This window comes from Papio anubis, chromosome 2, assembly GCF_008728515.1.
Source record: "Papio anubis isolate 15944 chromosome 2, Panubis1.0, whole genome shotgun sequence".
NCBI lineage: Eukaryota > Metazoa > Chordata > Mammalia > Primates > Cercopithecidae > Papio > Papio anubis.
In genome coordinates, this window is record NC_044977.1 from 15780264 (window position 1) to 15802118 (window position 21855).

The 21855-nt window shown below is 35.9% G+C and overlaps 1 long non-coding RNA gene across 1 annotated transcript; it reads left to right on the top strand.

The window, feature by feature from the left end:
* The first annotated feature begins 12225 nt into the window (after positions 1–12225).
* LOC108584321 lies at positions 12226–21222 on the top strand. The gene is made up of 2 exons (XR_001899324.3): positions 12226–14819; positions 19245–21222. It is a non-coding gene; the product is annotated as an uncharacterized LOC108584321 (long non-coding RNA).
* The last annotated feature ends 633 nt before the right edge of the window (positions 21223–21855 follow it).

Below are 21855 nucleotides of genomic sequence, written 5' to 3' on the forward strand. Positions count from 1 at the left end.
GAACTGATAATCAATTTTAGTAAGGTCTCAGGATGCAAAATCAATGTACAAAAATTAGTAGCATTTCTAGACATCAATAATGTCTGGGCTGAGAGTTAAATTGAGAGCACACTTCCTTTTTACAATAGCCACAAAGAAAAGGAAATTCGTAGGATGTGAAAGATCTCTACGAGGAGAGCTACAAAACACTGCTGAAAGAAATCAGAGATGACACAAATAAGTGAAAAACATGCCATGGTCATGGAATGAAAGAATCAATATTGTTAAAATAGCGACACTGCCCAAAGCAATGGACAGATTCACTGCTATTTAAGCTATAACCTTATTCTTCAAAGAATTAGAAAAAACTATTCTCAAGTTCATACGGAACAAAAAAATAGCCCAAATAGCCAAAGCAATCCTAAGCAAAAATTAAAGCTACAGGCATCACACTACCCGACTTCAAACTATACTATAAGGCTAAAGTAAGCAAAAAAGAATGGTACAGTACATAAACAGACACATAGATCAATGGAGCAGAATAGAAAACTAAGAAATAAAGCTGCACAATTACAACCATCTGATCTTCGACAAGGCTGACAAAAACAAGCAATAGGAAAATACTCCCTATTTAATAAGTGGGATAACTGGCTAGCCATATGCTGAAGAACAAAGCTAGAGCATTACCTTTCACCATATGCAAAACTTAACTGAAGATGGATCCCAATTTAAATGTAAGACCTCGAACTATGAAAATCCTAGAAGAAAACCGCCAGAACACCCTTCTCGGAACTGGCCTTGCCCACAAATTTCTGGCTAAGTCCCCAAAAGCAATTGCAACAAAAAGAAAATTGACAAGTAGAGCCTAATTAAACTAAAGAGCTTCTGCACAGCAAAAGAAACTATCAACAGAGTAAACAGACAACCTACAGAGAGAAGATGTTCACAAACTGCACATCCAACAAAGGTCCAATATTCAGAAACTGTAAGCAATATGAACAAATCAAAAAGCAAAAAGTAAATGCATTAAAAATGGGCAAAGGACATAAACAGACACTTTTTAAACAAAGACATACAAGCAGCCAACACACATGAGAAAAAATGCTCAGCATCACTAATCATCAGAAAAATGCCAGTCAAACAACAGTGAGACGTCATCTGACAGCAGTCAGAATGGCTATTATTATAGAGTCAAAAAACAACACATGTTGGCGAGGCTGTGGAGAAAAGTGAATGCCTACACTCTGTTGGTGGGAGTGTAAATTGGTTCAGCTACTGTGAAAAGCAGCTTGGAGATTTATCAAAAACTTAAAATAGAGCACTAACATAGAATTACTCTTTGACCCAGAGATCCCATTACTGAACATATACTCAAAGGACAATAGAACATTATACCAAAAAGATATATGCACTTGTATGTCCATTGCCACAGTATTCACAATAGCAAAGACATGTAAACAATTTAGGTGCCCATTAATAGTGGATTAGATAAAGAAAATGTGACACATGTACATGATGAAATACATGTTCTCCCTGTATCTAAAATAAAAGTTGAAAAAAATACAAAAAGTAAAAATTAAATAAAAATTAAAAACTGGACAAAATTAAAAACTGAAAATTTGTAGCTTTTCTTTTACCCATCCAAAATCAAGGTCTCAAGAAAATCACCATCTGAAATCCAAAGGGAGACCATAACATGCTAGAAGAAAGAACTAATTGGTGAAGGCTAAATGTAGGGTAATAAGAGAATATAGAAATCCTAGAAACCAGAATGTAAGGGAAATGTGTCCCCATTTGCAGGCTCTTACTCATAAATTTCATTAAGCACTCATAAAAATAGTCAGGAGTCCTGAGAAAGCACTCCTCGTGGTACTGGTCTCTAGGAGGAGAAGAGTAACAATTGCTGAAAGGTATTAAATTAGCCAAGATCCTTGTCTTCTATGGAGTGAAAGCCTGAAAGTGATAACAAAATCAGACAGAAACGTTAATAGAAAAAAAATTACAGACAAACATTCTTCATTAAGATACACAGAAAAATAGCATCAACAGAATATTAGCACATAGAATTCAGAAATATATAAAAGCAATATCACCACAGTGGGTAAATCAAGGCACTTTCGACATTCGGAAATAGATTACTTATTATGATAAGAAACTAGATAAAAAATGATAATTTCCTTCTAGATGAAGAATAAAATTCATCTACTTACAATAAAATGAAAGGAAACAGTAAAAAAATATGGTTGCATGTTGAAGTCTTTTCCTCTCTCATCTGGCAAAAGGTAAAAATATTTTTCCCTTAAAACTACTGTGAAACATTATAGTGAAATCCTAGCCAGGGCAGTAAGTCAAACAAAACAAATACAAAGAGAGAAAGAGAGGGAGGAAAGAAAAGAAGAAAGGAAGGAAAAAAGGAAGGAAGGAAGGAAGGAAGGAAGGAGAATTCATAGGTACAAACTTATCAAATTGTTATACATTAAACATGCATTTGTTAATATCAATTATACCTCAATAAAGCTTTTTAAAAATAAAGAAAATGACTGAAAAATAAATCAGTAAGCTAAATACAAGAAAGTGAAGTTAATTATGTAAAATTATCTGATGCCTCTATGGTGGGGCTCAGAAAACAATACCCCAAAATGAAGGCTTCAGAAGCAGCCTCAGAAGCAAAAGTTTTTATTTGACCTTCTCCTGCCTTTCTATCTTTTAGTCCCATTGTTTATCGAAGCTAGCCATAGAAATTAGAATCTCTCTTCCCTAAGGCAGGTCATAGAAACCAGAACCCCCTTTTCCCCAAAGACAGCCATAAGACATGAAAATATTACACTAACTTTCCCTCCACCCTTTTCCTGTAAAAATTAATCATAAGGAAATGATTGGACTTACTTTGACTGTAGGTCATAAGACTCCCATTACAGAAAGGGTCTCGCTCTATACCCAGAAGGAAGAAGTGCACACTTACATAGGCCAAGAAGAACCAGGCCTGGCTTGGTTTCCCCACTCAGTCTATTAGCATCAGATCGGAACTTGTTTGTCCAATCACATTTCTACATGGCTGTCCATATTTTATGGAATTTTAGCATAAGAATAGACAATTACCCTCTATCTTTGGGTCTTCATTCTGAAGGCTCCTGTTTATGTGTGTGTGTGCGTGTGTGTGTGTGTGTGTATAATATTAATCTATATATAAAACATATATATACACATATATATGTATAATATTTATATATATATATATATATATATATTTTTTTTTTTTGAGACGGAGTCTTGCTCAGTTGCCCAGACCGGAGCGCAGTGGCGTGATCTTGGCTCACTGCAAGCTCCACCTCCCAGGTTTACGCCACTGTTCTCCTGCCTCAGCCTCCCGAGTAGCTGGGACTACACGCGCCCGCCACCACACCCGGTTAATTTTTTGTATCTTTAGTAGAGACGGGGTTTCACCGTGTTAGCCAGGATGGTCTCGATCTCCTGACCTCGTGATCTGCCCCTCTCGGCTCACGCCTGCCGAGATTACAGGCGTGAGCCACCGCGCCCAGCCTGTATGTATACATTAAATAAATTTGAATGCTTTCCCCCCAATTATCTACCTTCTGCAAGGTGATTTTTCAGCAAATCTTCAGAGGGGACAAAAGGAAAACTCTTCCTGGGCCTCCACAATGTAATAATTTTTTAATGTACAAAATATATAAACATTGGAAAAGAAATGTCTCATTGTTTCGATTTGCAGATGACAAAATCATCTACATAGAAAATATCAACATAGAAAATATCAACAAAAGTATTAAAAATATCTTAAATCTAACAAGCAACTTTAAAGGGGTTGCAGAAAACAATAATAATATGCAGAAGCCAATTTTATTTTCATATATTAGAAATAAGCACGAAATTTGAAATGAAAGAATACCAATTATGATAACACAATAAAGTGATAAAACTTTTAGGTATTAGGAAAATAACTGCAAGATCCTTATGTTGGAAATCATATAACATCAGGCATAATCATACATACATGTATATGTATATTACACACATAAAGGAGGGTACAAGGATTGAAGATTGGAGACTATGATAGTAAGTACCATATCTGCCTCCAAACGTGACACTGAGTTAGGCTCTATAGCCAAAAACCAGACACAGAAAATCATCTCTCTATAAGATACTAGCTTTGAAACAAAGATGGTTGTAGACCATTTACTTCTTTAGATAGTCTAATTATGCGATCCTCTGAAAACTAGATGCAGCACCGGGACAGTAGAACAGAGAGAGGAAAAGTCTCAATTGACCGTGTATTACAGAAATACTAAAGAAAGCACCAGTGTTGACTGAATTTGGAGTTGATTAATTTTTTCCTCAGGTGAAATAGTCACTCAATACATTAATTAAGTTAAATTATCAAAAGTAGTGTTACATTTTCTATACCGGGATGTAGAAAAATTAGGCTTATGAAAAATCATTCATATTCTCCTAGTCATATCTGTGTCTAAAGACTCCATAAATTTGAAACTTAAATGTTTTAATATTTTAAAACTGATAAAATATTTATCAGCGTAGAGGGTAATGTTAGAAAAAATAGACTATAGCAATTTTTACAGAAATATATCTATTGGAATTTGAGAGAGTTATCTAGAAAATGAAGGTGGCATAAGTCATTACATTTTATTTTAGCATGAATAAAAAAATTAAATAAAGACATTAAATCCTGAGGAAGTCGTGTTAGTCTGTTCTCACACTGCTTTAAGGAAATACCTGAAACTGAATAAAGAGTTTTAATTGTCTCATGGTTCCACAGGCTGTACAGAAAGTGGAGCCACTTCTGCTTCTGGGGAGTCCTCAGGAAACATTTCTTAGAATCACGATGAAAGGTGAAGGGAAGCAAGCACAATTTACATGACCAGAGCAGGAGGAAGGAAGAGAGAGAGGAGATGTCACACAATTTTAAACAACCAGATCTCGTGAGAAATCAGTGTTGTGAAAACACCACCAATGGGGATGGTGTTAAATCATGAGAAAGTGGCCCCGTGATTCAACCACCTCCCACCAGGCCCCACCTCCAACATTGGAAATTACATTTCAACATGAGATTTGGGTGGGAACACAGATTCAACCCATGTCATAACTGAACAACTCAACAATAACAACAAATGAGTTATCAACAATTCAGATAACTCAATGTGAAAGAGCTTTCCAAAATCAATAAGATGCACTTTCATTTGACCTCAGGGGAATAAGAAATCTGGTCTTGTCTGAGTGGTAGAAACAAATGTTAACGGAGGGCTAACAATGTGTGTACAAGAAGGTTTACATGCTGGTAAGTTTGTGGCATATAGACACTTCACAAGGAAAAAGGTCCCATGGCCATAAGAAGGTGATTCTTGGTCAGCTGCTTTGCCTGAATAACTGTTGTATATCCACCTAGAGGATGGAAGAGAGGTCCGCTGGAAGAGTTCCTGCATTCAGTCATCCTTTATCATGCCTTGCACCTGCTGCATGACACCCTCTGTGCCATTGGCTCTGCATGGAGACCTGCTCAAGGGATGCTCTGTTGGGGAATTAGAGGAAATCAGAGATGTTCCTTGTTCAGAGAGGTTCCAGAGAGTGAAGAACATCTCTGCTTTAGGAGAAAAATCCTTCCACTTGACTTTTCTATCTCATTGTAACAGGAGTAACCACAACATGTTTATGCTCTAGAGGGACATTGTGAGATTTTATTGTTATTGTGACTGTTGTTGTTATATTCTCTACACAGAGTAGGAATGAACTGTGATACAATCTTTGGCGTCCATGAGAAAACCAATTTGTCCACTTCTGCCAGTGATGAGCATAGTAAGTTTTCCTAATTCAGAGACCAAGTATGAACACGCTCACTTGGACAAAATTAAGGCCACATTTCCCAATCAGCGTTAAAGCAATAAAACCATCTGTTCATCTCCTATATCATCCTTCTTAATTTGTTCCAACTCCGATGAAGAAAGAAGTGTTTCATTTATTGTCTTTTAAAAATCCAGCACACATCTTGCCTATTGTACATTTTTACAATGAGCTACATTTTTTGTACATGTGTGGTTTCAAGCCATGTCTAGCTGTTTGATAGTTAAAATGGACTTTTATAACTTAGTCTGATGCGGTTACCTTACGTGAACTTTGGATTTGACAAATACAGCTAATTTCAGCTCAGGGCTCACCAACAGAAGAAAATCAAATTTTATCGGTTACAGGGCACTCAAAACAAATGATCAATAGCAACTTGGCTTGAACTCAGAAAATGTTAGGGGCTCCGTAGGGAAGCAAACAGATTGTACAGAGAAAAAATTAACCTGCAACTGAAGACCAGGTGAGAAAAGAGACAGCAGTAGATACAGCTGCGCATTTGAGACCCTCTCTGCTAAGTTACTTTGGCTTTACTCTGTTTTACTTCATTAGCCTAAAGAGCATCTCTTTTCCAACCACTGCACCTGCACGTGAAGAATTCTGTACTCTGGTTGCCTGTGTTGCCATGCATACTTTATTTAGGTTTGTTATCTCCAACTATAGAAATATAGATTTTCCTATTTCTAACTCCATGCCGGAAACCTGATGACAGCATGAGTTCAGTTCTCCTTCTTTTAGGTAAGAATCTAGTCATCTTTCTTTGACAAAAAAAAAAAAAAAGTTCAAAAATTAGGCAGAAAAAAATTCAAATTGGCCAGATAAAAGAGTCATTGCCGGGACAATACCGATGGCTTTTCTTCTTAGGATGTCTCTTCCACTCACTATCTGGTTTACTGTTTCTGTTCATGATATACAACTTTCTTTTTTCCTTTTGCGGGAATTCTTGCATCTGTCTCACTATATTCATAAGCAATCTTATCGCATTTGGCATGATGCCCATCATTTTCTGTCACTCCTGTCCTGTCTATTGTTTCACTACTGTCTCCTGTTTCTTAGTGGCCACCTCAAACCTCTCCTGTGGGCCAAAACTTTTATTGCACAGATCACTTTAAACAACAGACACTTCCTACAGAACAGAAAGTAACAACAACAAAACAAACAGAATACAATTTTAAAATATTCATTTAGCAACTGAGGATGTTATTATCAGAGGTTATTAGCTCTGCCTACTTAAATGATTGCCATCCTTTCTCCCCTTAAAACTCATTTAAACTTATATACTCTCCTATTTTCCCGTATTTCTCGTCTATGGCATAAGCCTTTAAGTTCACCGTTTTTCTTTCCTCACTTCCTGCAGTTGTTACCCTCAATACAGAAAGTATATATTAATTGTCAATGATGCTGTATTTGAATAAGCTACAAAGAAATTCAGAATTATACTCCTAAACAATGCCTACCAGAAAATAACTATTTTATCTTTGAGTCTTCATAAGACTCAGATAATTTTTTGTATGATTTCAGAAATAGATACTGTGCTATGCTCAGAATGAGAGCATACCTTTTATATTAAGGCATTGACTTTGGATAATGCTGGTATATACATTAATTTTCCATTCAATAAAAATGGGCCATTACATAGAAGTTTATTCATCTCTCATGCAAAAAGAATCCTGTTGAACCAACTGTCCTTAGTTATTTTTAAGTGTGTCTGAATCCATGTTAATGCCAATTTGGTTTTCATCTATGAGAACTACAACAGGGTTCTCTTTCTTTTCTTTTATAGGATACATATGTATCTTTTCTCTATTAGTGTCATTTTCTTTACTACCTTTGTTTCCTTCAATTTGCTTCTTAAATTCTTTTCCCCAGAATGTTCTTTCTTCTTTTTTTCTTCTACCTTCTCATTACCTGTAGAACAACAATCATTGTGAAAAAAAAAAAAATGTGATTCTTATACTCACAAAAGTTATCAAAAATAAATTTTGCCGTGATTTAGTTTCCTATCACTGGCAGAAGAGTGACAAGGAGAGAGACTGAATGAGTGAGTGATAGAAAGAGCAAGTATAAGCAGGTATATTACTAAAATAGCCACCTTTTGACAAGCAGCTTCTTGATCTTACACTGAATTTCAAGTGTAGTAAGAGGAGCAAAATGAAGAATTTGTCTTCCAACAGTCCATGGGGCAAAGGGAGCGAGGGAGAGGGAAGCAAGAATACTCTATCTAAAACCTCCTTTCCCCAACTAGTGAAAGTTGACCCAAACCGTTACTTCCCACACATTTTACCTCCAAGTTCTTTTACACATGTGTGGGAAGTGGGTCTCAGATTGTTTTGTGCACTAATGGCTATAAAGAAATCTTAAGAGTAAAAACATAGAGGCTCCCACTACAGGTGAGAGGTGAAACACTTGTCTACACAAGCAACAGAAAAATCGTCATTTTAGGTGAAGTTCCCTAGAACAGGATCTGAGATAAGTATTCTGATATAGGAAATCAACTGAAGGAGTGCTCTTCAGTATAGACCTCTAAGTTATTGAATAGAACAAGATATAAAAGGAGAAATACATTGGAAGTGATAGAGTTAAATTTAGTCTGATCAACAAGGAGAGGGCTTCAACCTATAAGCACTACACAGTTGCCCTCCTCCCCTTGAAGCAATAAAGTTAGATTATATGTTCACAGGTGCAGTGGTCTATGTCAACTGAGAAAAACAATCAGGAGAAGATTTAGGAGCCAATACTCATAGTGGCTGGGGACAGATATATTGATCCAGTCAAATGTACCTAAGAGCAGGTGTTCCAAGGGGTCCTTCTGCTGCCTTTGCCCTCAGCACATACTGTGGCTAGAGAGCCTTTGTTTCTTTAATGAGAGTTGCTGTAGCTCAATAAGCAGGATAACTGTATGAACATTAGGTGAGGCCTAAACTGAATCAAGTTCAGCTCATTATTCGACAATGTTAGATAGCTATTTACATCATTAAAAGGCATCTGTAACCTTGAGCTGGGAGAAATGTTAACCAATGTTTATTAAAAATATATTTAACAAAGGCTATCATATTATAAAATAAAACCAATTTGTAATTATGGAAAAAAAAAAAAGAAATCCAGCAAATAATTTGCACAGTGGTATTGGTATTTCCCAAATAGACTATTTAAAAGTAGAAACAGGGTGAATATGTTGACTGGCCTAATGACTATATTGAAAATTATTTTTATTTTTGTTTCTGATAGAAAAAGTACACCACCATCATATAGAACATGCTTTTCTCAATAACTCTCTACTCTTTCATTTTACCTTCTCCTTTTTAATACCTTTAATTCATTCTCTCAGCTATTCCAAATGCTCATACTGGCACACCCAAAATAACTTCTATGTTACTCCTTTTCAGTCTTTTGTCTATAAATTATGCACCTCATATTCTAATCATTTCAGCTTCTCTTTCTTTCCTTCAAAATAATCTCCTTATAAGTCTTTTAGGCCAGGCACAGTGGCTCAAGCCTGTAATCCCAGCACTTTGGGAGGCTGAGACGGGTGGATCACGAGGTCAGGAGATCAAGACCATCCTGGCTAACACGGTGAAACCCCGTCTCTACTAAAAAATTCCAAAAATTAGCCAGGTGAGGTGGCGGCGCCTGTAGTCCCAGCTACTCAGGAGGCTGAGGCAGGAGAATGGCGGGAAACCAGGAGGCGGAGCTTACAGTGAGCTGAGATCAGGCCACTGCACTCCAGCCTGGGCGACAGAGCGAGACTCCGTCTCAAAAAAAAAAAAAAGTTCACTATAGCCTACCTATGATTGGCTGAAACTAGTTTAAATTTTACACAGCCAGTGTCTTAGTAGATTTCTCCAAATACTTATAATATGTAATAATACGTATTATATGTAATAAATATATATTATATGTACATATGTACATATATATGTACATATGTATATATGTACATTGTATATGTGTATATTATATGTATTATATGGTTATATGTTCATTATATGTAGTAAATATATATACACACACATACATACACACACACTTACATATTTGTTTGTTTTCACACTGCTGACAAAGACATACCTGAGACTGGAAAATTTACAAAAGAGGTTTAATTGGACTTAGTTTCACATGACTTGAGAAGCCTCACAATCATGGTGGGAGGCAAGGCAGAGCAAGTCACATCTTACATGGATATCAGCAGGCAAAGAGAGAGAGCAAAGAGAGAGAGTTTGTGCAGGGGAACTGCTCTCTTTAAAACCATCAGATCTTTTGAGACTTATTGACTATCATGAGGACAGTACAGGAAAGACCTGCCCCCATGATTCAATCACCTCCCACTGCATCCCTCCAGCAACACATGGGAATTCAAGATGACATTTGGTGGGGACACAGTCAAACCATATCATTTGAACCCTGGTCCCTGTCAAATCTTATGTCCTAACAATTCAAAATCAATTATGCCTTCCCAACAGTCTCCCAAAGTGTTAACTCATTTCAGCATTAACTCAAAAGTTCACAGTCCAAAGTATCATCTAAGACAAGGCAAGCTTCTTCCACCTCGGAGCCTCTAAAATCAAAAGCAAGTTAATTACTTCCTAGATACAATGGAGAGGCAGGCATTGGGTAAATACCACCATTCCAAATGGGAGACATTGGTCAAAACAAAGTGGATACAGATCCCATGCAAGTCTAAAATCCAGCAGGTCAGTCAAATCTTAAAGTTTCAAAATGATCTACTTTGATGCCATATCTCACATCCAGGTCATGCTGATGCAAGAGGTAGATTCCCATGATCTTGGACAGCTCTGCCCCTTTGACTTCGTAGGGTACAACCTCCCTCTTGGCTGCCTTCATGGACTGGTGTTGAGTGTCTGCAGCTTTTCCAGGCACATGGTGCAAGCTGTTGGTGGAGCTACCATTCTGGGGTTTGAAGGATGGCACAGCTCCAATAGGTGGTTCCCCATTAGGGAGTCTGTGTGGGGGCTCCAACCCCACATTTCCTTTCCACATTGCCCCAGTTGAGGTTCTCCATGAGAGCCCTGCTTCTGAAGCAAGTTTCCACCTGGACATTCAGGCATTTTCATATCTTTTCTAAAATCTAGGTGGAGGTTCCCAAACACCAGTTCTTGACTTCTGTATACTGGTAGGCTCAACACCAAGTGGAAGCTGCCAAGGCTTGAGGCTTTCACCTTTGAAGCCACTGCCCAAGCTCTATATGGACCCCTTTCAGCCACGGCTGGAGTGGCTGGGACACAGGGCACCAAGTCCCTAGGATGCACACAGCATAGAGACCCTGGGCCCAGTCCACAAAACCACTTTTTCCTCTTAGACCTCTGGGTCTATGATGGGAGAGGCTATCATAAAGACCTCTGACATGCCCTGGAGATATTTTCTTCATTGTCTTGGGGATTAACATTCAGCTTCTCCTTACTTATGCAAATGTCTGCAGCCACCTTGAATTTCTCCTCAGAAAATGGGATTTTCTTTTCTACCACATTGTCAGGCTGCAAAGTTCCCAAACTTTTATTCTCTGTATCCCTGATAAAACTGAATGCCTTTAACAGCACCCAAGTCACCTCTTGAACGCTTAGCTGCTTAGAAATTTATTCTGCTGGATACTGTAAATCATCTCTCTCAAGTTCAAAAGTTCCACAAATCTCTAGGACAAAAGCAAAATACCTCCATTCTCTTTAATAAAACATAACGAGTCACCTTTGCTCCAGTTCCCACCAAGTCCTCATCTCCATCTGAGACCACCTCAGCCTGGACCTTATTGTTTATGTCACTGTTAGCATTTTTGTCAAAGCCATTCTACAAGTCTCCAGGAAGTTCCAAACTTTGCCACATTTTTCTGTCTTCTTCTGAGCCCTCCAAATTGTTTCCACCTCTACCTGTTACCCAATTCTAAAGTCAATTCCACATTTTTTGATACCTTTTCTACAGTACCCCACTCCTGGTACCAATTTACTATATTAGTCAATTTTCATACTGCTGATAAAGACATACCTGAGATTGGGCAATTTACAAAAGAATGAGGTTTAGTTGGACTTACAGTTCCATGTGGGTAGGGAAGCCTCACAATGATGGCAGAAGGCAAGGAAGAGCAAGTCACGTCTTACATAGATGGCAGCAGGCAAAGAGAGAGAGATTGTGCAGGGAAACATCTCTTTTTAAAACCATCAGGTGTTGTGAGACTTATTCACTATCATGAGAACAGCATGGGAAAGACTTGCCCCCATGATTCAATTACCTCCCACTGGGTCCCTACCAAAACACATGGGAATTCAAGATGATATTTGGGTGGGGTCACAGGGAAATCATATTAATATTTATTATGCATTATAAGCATATGAAGGCATATTTATTTGTACACATTATATACATTATACATAGTGTGTGTACCTATATGTGTACATATATATACACACACACACCCATAGAGAGGGAGACTTAAAGTTCTGTGAAGGAGAGTTTGTATCAGAGAGCAATATAAGAGCTCTAACACTATACTGCTTATATGTTTTGCTTGCACTTGAATATATATATTTTTAATACTAAGGCTCTTATTAGAAAGATTTAACTTTCTATGAAAAATACATTCATGCCATGATTCCACGTCTCTGACATTAAGAAACACAAAGTGTACTTTAAGAATTATTACTATTAATGTACATTTAGCATGGGTTTCTGAACACCAATAAATGAATTTCTGTATGCAAATCAGGTAGAATCTATTAAAGTAAATGCTCTCTTATCTTCAAGATAGGAGGTAGTTTCATATCTTGGAGCAAAGTTAGGTTCCTACCCTCCAACAGAAATTGGGAGAAACTTTCACTGTCTTCCTTGATAATTATCTTTCAAAGGGATAATGCCCAGATCCTTGACAAAGACACTCAGTTCCACATCACAAAACTGGTTGGCAAGAAGCTTTTAAAAGGATTTGTATCTCAAAGCAGTAGAGAAAGAATTTACAATTTTCTAAAGCAAATGATCTATGAAAAGGAAGGTCAGGGGCTTAGGGGCAGGAAGAAGCCTTTCTAATGTTTAGTCAGGCTGAAGGAAATTTTAAAGCCATTTTCATCAGAATTTTCCCTTTTTTCATATTTCTACTCAAATGTCACATCACCTATGAGACTTTTCTTATCACTTTGTGTTAAATGCAACTTTCCCCTGCCCTTGCCATTCTCTGTCCCCATTGCCTTGCTTTATTTTTTTCTCTGGCAATGATCACCATCTGAAACTTGGCATAATTACTTCCTGTCAGTTATCTATTGTCACACAATGCAGCATAAACAAAATAAAATCTCAGTAGCATAAAATAATTGGCGGATATTGCTCCTGAATCTGGGTCAGCCTGGGATTGGTTACTGTTCTACAGATGGTCACTGGACTGGGGGTGGTGGCAAGTGACTCTCAGCTGACCGAGGCTGTGGTCCACTTGGCTCTCTTCTTCCATCAGACTGGTCTGGGCATGTTCTGATGGTGATGAGCATGGCAGAAGCATAAGGACAGTCAAGGGGAAACATGCCAGGTCTCTGAAAGCTTAGACTTGAAACTGCCTTTTCAAAAATTATATCAGCAAGAAAATTATAGCAGTGAAGGAGATCTGATCTGGCCAACTTCTATCTTGCCTTTAGCCTTCAGGCTGTGCTTTAAGTATTCCTACGCTTAAGCTAAGCTAACTTTGGGAGACATTTAATTTGTAGTTAAAATGATAATTGCCCATCCCCAAAACTTAGCCCCTTTAATAAAGCTAATGAGACACTACCAGGCTAGGAGGATACAGGAGACTGAATTCTGCTAAACTGTAGATGTAAATGATTACCAACTATTATTCCGGAGGTCACAAGATACGGAACTTCTCCAATTAATCCTGCAGATTAACCACAATTGTAGAACCTAAGATTTGCCTTTTGAAATTTTTTTTTCAGACTTTTGGCATGCTTACAACTGATGGCTTTACCTGGACCCACACAGAAACCACTTAGCACAAGAATCTACTCAGCTTTGACTCCCTATGATTTTATATCCAACCCAACCAATCAGCACTCCTCATACCCTAGTCCCTTGCCCACCAAACTATCTTGAAAAACTCTGTCTCCTGCATGGCATGGCCAGCCTTGTGTCAAAGCCATGGTTGTGGTTAATTGATTTTGTTTGTGCAGCAGGGAGGAAGAACCCATCGGGCTGTTACAGACTGAGAAATAGCAAACTCTTAACTTCCCAACACAGAGTATGTTTCATAGGAATATATACACTGTCTTTATTAGGGGGGAACTCCAGAATCATCAGGACACTTGGAAAAGTTTTATTCTCAGTCATTAACACACATCTCTGAACACTCATCTGTGTCTCTTGCCTTGTCTTCCCACTCCTAGAGTGCAAGCTCCATGAGGACAGAATTGACTTTATCTATTTTATTTCTTTCTCTCCGGTGTCAAAAAATATTGTTTGACACACAGTGGAAAATTTAACAAACATTTAGCAAATGAATGAATCGATATAATTGTTTAGCAATTTTTCTGGTGCTGTTATAATAATTTAGTAACTGTTAAAATTTCTGTCCCTGATAATTCATTATATCAGGAAATATGGACTGGCTATCAACTCTGGAAACTAATCTGTAATCAATGTTGTAACTCCTATGGTGAACAATATAAACATAGTCCTTGCATCATAGAGCTTAAATTCAGTACCAGTTACTGCTTTTTGTGATGATTGAACATAGCAGGGTTTTTCTATTGTATATTGTGAAGATCATGGTTAAATATTCTCATTTACAGGTAAAGGATTAGCTGAGTTAAATTTTTACAAAGCTAATTGGTAGTCCTGAAATCCTCTTACAATGCTGACTTATAACTTTAACTCACGAACACATATAAGCACATACACAGAGACACAAACACACACACACAAGCATATTTAATTTTGCCTGAGAATGTTTAATTCACTCAATGAATATTTGGTGAAGACCATTATGTGTAAGTATCCTCATTAATTGCTGTTGATAAAGTAATAAATAATTTGGATATTGTCTGTGCCTTCAAAGAACTTCCCTGTTTACCAGTGTAGAATGTTTCCTACAATCCCTGTATATGTTAAAAATATCCTTTAGTTGTTTCCATGTGTAACAGACAACTTGAATGATAGTACAATTGCTACTTAACAATATTTCCTCTTCCCTTGTCTTTTGAAATGACTGTTTGGATCTTGATACTTGCAGATAATTAGACTGGATAGTTAGAAACCTGTTTTCTCTCCTCCTAAATCTCTCCTTTAACTCAGGCAAATTTTCCTAAAGCCTTTCATTTTTATTTCGTTGCAACTGGTATGTTTTTCTTTTGCTGTCTTTGTAAATATTTATTTAAAAAATGCTCCATCTTCCTTGTTTTCCAATACACTTATCATATGTTCTCTCTTCATTTTCATTTTTAGTTTCCTTTCTTCTTGTTATTGTCATGGATTTAATTTTCCATAGTAGTTATTCTCCTTATTACTGTGTCCAAATTACTTTTGATCTGTTATTCCATGACTGAAGTTATTTTTTTCCTTTGTACTACATTTTAAAATTGTAGATTGTTTTCTCTCTATTATAAACAGTTCTTCTTCTTCATTCTCTAAAGGTATAAGTTAATAACTTTTTAATTAACCCTTGCACTTGCTGTGTTTTTCTTCTCTTACTTTTTCTTTTACTGTTTTAATATAATAAGCTCATTTAAAAAGTAAGCAGACATTTGTATATGCCACGAGGTGGTATCACTATATTTTTTCATTAATTCATTTGGTTTTGAAAAAGGAAACTTATGATTTGGTTTTCCTGTATTATTTTCAGTAAAAAATTTTTAAGCCGTAGTTTTTCCTTTGATCATTAAAAGCTTTTATTACTTTTTAAATTTTGTCACTGCCAAACTATCAGTGAGTCCTCTTATTCCCCCTATATAAATCTACAGTTTGTTCACATCCCAATTTACAAACTAACTGCCTTCTAGTACTCTGCATATAACTATAAAAGCATTGCTCTAACTATAAACCATTAAATATTTCCTAAGATCATCACACAAGTTTATTTTCCTGTTGGCTTATTCATATATTAACTGAATCTGGAATGTACCCTTTCTCTACCTCTAATCTAGGACTTTGAAAATCCTCAAGCGTTTATCTCAAATAAACATTTTTCAAGATGCTTTTTCTGTTTCTTCCATCGAAGTATCTGTGTGTTTCTTTTCTGGAATTTCTTGTCATCTGTCTTATATTATTGTCACTTATGAAATGTATTAGCTTTCCTAACACAGTAAGACTTTCTTATGGGAAATGACATATTTTGTCTACGTTTGTGACCCTGCCTACATTCAGAAAAAAACATATATAATATCTACAGTGTGATGCCTTTTCAATAAATATTTTGGAATATACAAGAACATTACATTTTCTTTGAATATTTCAGTAACTCCTCAACACCTAATAAAGAAAGATAAATTCTTAACTTAGAAGGATTTCTCCCCTCCCCTTGCCTGTAGTCAAGGTTCAACCATTATTTACCATTTTTTTTTCTCATTACTGATACCTTAGCCAAATCATGAAACTTGATATTTCTAGAAAACATCCTAAAGTTAATCATCTCTATATATTCACTCATGTGTTCTTGTCTTAGAACATCTTTGTGATCAAAAAACTATCTGGAGAAAAAATTAAATTTTTTTTCTTCATTTATAGTCTTATTTGCCTTTATCTTGCATAATTCTTTCTTTCAAATATTTATGGTTTTCATTATGATATAATCATACTATTTAAGAGATACATTATATTCTCACTTATATTGCTATGAAGTCAGTAGCTACTGTTTAATTTCAACTCTATTATAGGGAATGCAAGTTAATGGATTAAGTTTATTCATTTATATAGCCATCCCAGAACAAAATGTATTGTTTTGCATATGTGAAAGACACCTAGAAAGTATTTTTTAAAAATGATTTTGTTGTGGAAAACACAGACGAATAAATGGCAAAGCAATATTATTTTAACAAAAAAATTCTGAATATTGAAATGAGTTGAAATATATTACTTAAATTAACAACCTAGAATTATAAATAAAGTGACACATGTCATGTAAATTGCACAAATAATTTTATTTTTATAGGCACACAAACGATATGTTTGTCTTTTTGGACAGAGAAACTCTTAAATAATTGGTTGCGTCCTTTAGTAAACATAGCTTTAACACTGCGAATCTCTACAGTAATGTTATACAGAAAGCATTAGTTCTTGCACCAGCTATACCTGAAATAAAGTCTGTTTTCAGTGCAAGTTTCTAATGCTATTGATTTTTCATGGCATTGATGTGGGATAATAGCTAGGGATATATCTTTTGTTAGTCATTTCACAAGATGAATCATGTTAGTTTAAAACAACAGTTGTTTAAAAACAAAAAAAAAATTGTTTATATTACATTGTATTACATTAGTGTAAATAATTAGTTTTCATTGCAATTTACATTGAGTTAATTTCATTTTTAAGCTTTTAAACTTAGGATTCAAGCAATTGAAAAACAAAAACCTTCCCGTTGTCATAATGACTGTTTTAATTATAATGAGATGAGTGTTATCTTCAAAAAGTCAATGCCTACTTATGCCAGTCGTCATAAACGGTCACAAAACTCTGCAGGGGTGGCAGGCTAGATATAATATAGATATAGGTACACAGTGCATACGATGATATATATGGCCATGCATAAGAAATAATAGAAAAATAAGCTCTAATTATTTTTTACATTTTGATATTGCTAATTATATACAATGCTATTTAAAATACACTGGAGTTGTGCATTTTACATTTTGGTCATGTCTATGGTCCCCTCAAGTAAACCCTTCCTATGTAATTGTCCTATTCATCTTTGCATGTTCCGTGTATGAGTAATATGGAGTTTATAGAGTTCAAGACAGTTTTATGGAGAGTTTTATAATATATGTGAAAGTCTTCACATAAGCTGTAGGTCATCCAGTGGAATTCTATCAACAAACCTACATCATAAAGACACCAGCAAATGATAAGTCAAAGGAAGAAAGAATTGGGAGCAGACCTACTTTATTTCCTGCAGCAAATCTTCCTACTTTTGAGTACATTTATTTTCACATATAGAGAAACCTCAAGAATATTAAATAAGGAATGAACAACTTCAAAAAACAGTAGTCTGCTGCAGTAAATTATTCCCCAAGTGTGTATATTTAGAGATGCCTTTTTGAAGTTTATAAAGAATGTTTTATAAAAAGAAAACTCAGCGTAAGTAAATTTGACAAGTCAACAAGCCTCCATTACAATATATTTAATACCACACAGAAAGTAAAAAGCCTAGAAAGTTAAGTGCTATGAAAACTTCTGTTAGGAATAAAATAAAGTGTGAATAATTAGCCAGAAGAAAAAAATAAGTTGGAAAAAAGGTCATAGTCACTGCAAAAAGTGTTATTTACCCATGAGTCACACAGGGCATTGGGACTCTGAGCTATTTTATCCTCTTCTAAGAAAACAAACAAAACCCTACTTAGAACTTAAATAAATTTGCTCTATAATAGAAAAATAAAAGTTTAAATATTAGAATATTTAAGATTATAAGAGATCTACAGAAAGTAACATGATGTAAACATTATTAACTGTTTGATTCTTCAAGAATATCAGTATATTTGAAAACCAATCATAGTATAATGGCTCCTATTTTGTTAACATTTCTAAATATGCAAAATGATGACCAAAATGGTAACCTACTGTGAATATAATCTTTCTGCTAAATAATTTCAGAAGCAAAATTATAAAAATTATTTTTAAATTTTCTAGCAGAACTATTCTTAACTTGTGATATGGGTATATTTCATATGCTTTGCTTAGTATGTGTAAATGCTTTCAAATGGTGATGAGTTTATTGTAATGTGTCCTTTTTACATTGGAAGGGGGAGTGGTTCATACTGAAATTAACACATATTCTAGGTATGAATTTGACTTTTCTTCTCACAATTTTGACAGTAGCACAATCTGAGAGCTTAGAGAGTATTTGTTTTACTGATAAGTGATCCTACATAATGTCACTATAGACCAAACAAACTGTTTTTTTTAAAGGGAGGTATGGTACTGCATGAATAATTATGAGATCTACTTCTTCTACCACATATCATATTCCTGAGAAGCTGCCATTCTGATAGAACAATAGAAGAGGTTTTTGAAGGCATTACTGTGATACCAGCTTGGAGTTAAATTTTTGAGAGCAGCAGATGAGAAATTAAGATGACAGCTGCATGATGCTGTGTCCCCAGGTAGAACACAAAGATCTGGTAATAAGGGATTGAAGTAAGAGAGGTAATGTTTATAATTTCTCTTTGTGATACATCAGGGGATGTGTCCTTCTTGTCTTTGCATTCTAGGTTCAGAAGATTTAAAGGTCTTTGTTCCCAGAGGAAGAGCTCTTCCATGAGTGGATAAAGCCAAAATTAAACTTTAAGCTATGGCATCCAAACAAATATCTGGACTTTGTGCCAAGGGACCAGCAGGCAAGGATAGAAGACATCATCCTGGCAGGTTATTGACTCAGCATCAAGAGGAAGTACAGCTGCTGCTACACAGTGGGACAGAGGAGAATATGATTGGCATCAAGGCAGTGGTGTGTTGGTATCAGCTCTTAAACCTGATCACCAGAGCCAGTTATGTACATCTCTTCTCAACTCCTCATTCAATTAGTGTAATATCAGTAGCCCTAAATCAGCCATGGTTGAAATATTTCACTACAGAAATCAACAAACCTTCAAAAAATACATTTTCTTTTTTTTCTTTACAGAAATCTGCTTGTTAAACATTTACCATTATAGGACTCATCCAGGCGAGCTTGTGGAGCATCTCTTAGTACTCCCTTGACCATTTTAAATTTTAAATAATTTAATGTAGCAGTCACAACATGAGGAAGAACTGGAGATCAGGGGCTCAGCCACTGCAGAGATGAGAGTCTGGGTCACTCCATCAAGTATGTCACTTAGATCAGCAGAGGTGATAGGCTAGAGTTGGGTGATTTTAGAATTGATGTTAGAGAAGATAGATAATGAGTATCAGTTGTGGCCTTGAGACCAGCTATAGAAGTGAGGTCTGTATTTTTTTTCTCACTAACTTTATATTTTTATGAGCTCTAGTGAATATCATTACGCTCCACCTATATTTCCTTTCAGAAATGAGGTATTCATGCCTCACTACTAGGTTTGTTAGCTACTGAGGGCATAAGACTGAGTTCCTCGACAGCAATTATCCTTGGTTTAAAGTATACCTTCTCTTCAGTTTAAGTTGCACCTTGTCTCTACGCATTCAGAGACTGCTATGGAAAGAAATACAAAGGCCCAGAGGCTTGCCTTAATTCAAAGCAGTTTTCAATTGTCTTTGTGAAATCAGCTGAGATGGTGGTCATGCCTATCATCGTTGAACTCCTGCCCCAACTGGGTTACTTTTCTTCCTAACACATGTTGTTCCTGAAACTATTCCTCATAAAGATTCCAGCACATCAGTCTCAGTCACAGATTCTGAAATGCCAACTAGACAGGTAGATTCTACAAAAGCTTGAATAAACTTATTTCTGCAAACCAACCAAAAGTTTCCCAAAACTAAAGTATATTTACCACTGTTACATAAATATGATATAACCCCATTATCCCTATAGCCTATAACCTTGAAAATGTCTAGGATTTCTTTGCTCATATATTTAGCAATTTATAGATAATACTATGATCTGATTTTAGTGAATCCTGTCACAAAAAATATTTTCCTTTACAGGCAAAGCATGATACTTCAACGAGTTTCTAGATGAGAATATAAGGCTGGTAAATGAATACATTCTCTCTCTCTCTCTCTCTCTGTGTGTCTCTGTGTGTGCGTGTATGTGTATGTGTGTGTGCATGTGTGTGTTGTACATCTTGACTGCTTTAAAGTAAATGATTAAATTTGTTGAAAAAAAATCAATCTTAGATTTGCTTTCTTCTAATATGCTACCTGGTAGTGATATTCAAAGAGAAGGTAACTATCTCTTCCTCACTTTGAATTACTGAAGTTTACTATTGGCTACAAAACTAATTAGTGTGAAGATTATTTTAGCTTGATTGTTTTGCCACACTCGATTTCTTCCTGGAAAATATTAACCGAAATCTGAAGCCTAGCAGCAAACAAGTAATAAACTGAGATAAATCATACACAGAGTGAGAATACCTAGGCCAGGTAAGAATCCTCCTTTGAGATCAAGAAAAGGAGATTAGCTGGATGAATTATTTCCTTCTTTGTAATTAGTTTGAAGGTCTTGTAATTGAGAACTTAATTTAATTGGCTGTATGTGGGAAGTTAAAAAATTCAGACGCAAAAAAAAAAAAAAAAGACACACAAAAATCAACAAAATCAGAAGTTTGTTTTTTGAAAGAATAAACAAGATTAATAGACAGCTAGCTTGACTAATAAATAAAAGAGAATAACCAAATAAACATAATCAGAAATCAGAAATGGCAAAAGGACATCACTGCCAATACAGAAATACAAAAAACCCTCAGAGGCTATTACAAAAACCTCTGTGCACCTATGCACACAAGCTAGAAATCCTACAAAAAAATAGATAAATTCCTGGGAAACACACAACCTTCCAAGATTGAATCAGGAAGGAATTGAAACCATGAACAAACCAATAATGAGTTCTGAAATTGAATCAGCATTAAAAAGCCCCCAACTAGAAAGAGTCCAGGACCAGGTGGATTCACAGCCAAATTCTACCAGACATATGAAGAAGAGCTGATACCATTCCTACTGAAACTGTTTCAAAAAAATAAAGAGAGGGAACTCCTCCTTAACTCATTCTATAAGACCTGCATCTTTCTAATAGCAAAAACCTGACAGAGATACAACAAAAAAAGAAAACTTCAGGTTAATATCCTTGATGAACACAGATACAAAACTCCTCAACAAAATACTAGCAAACTGAATTCAGCAGCACATCAGAAAATAATGCTAAGATAACTG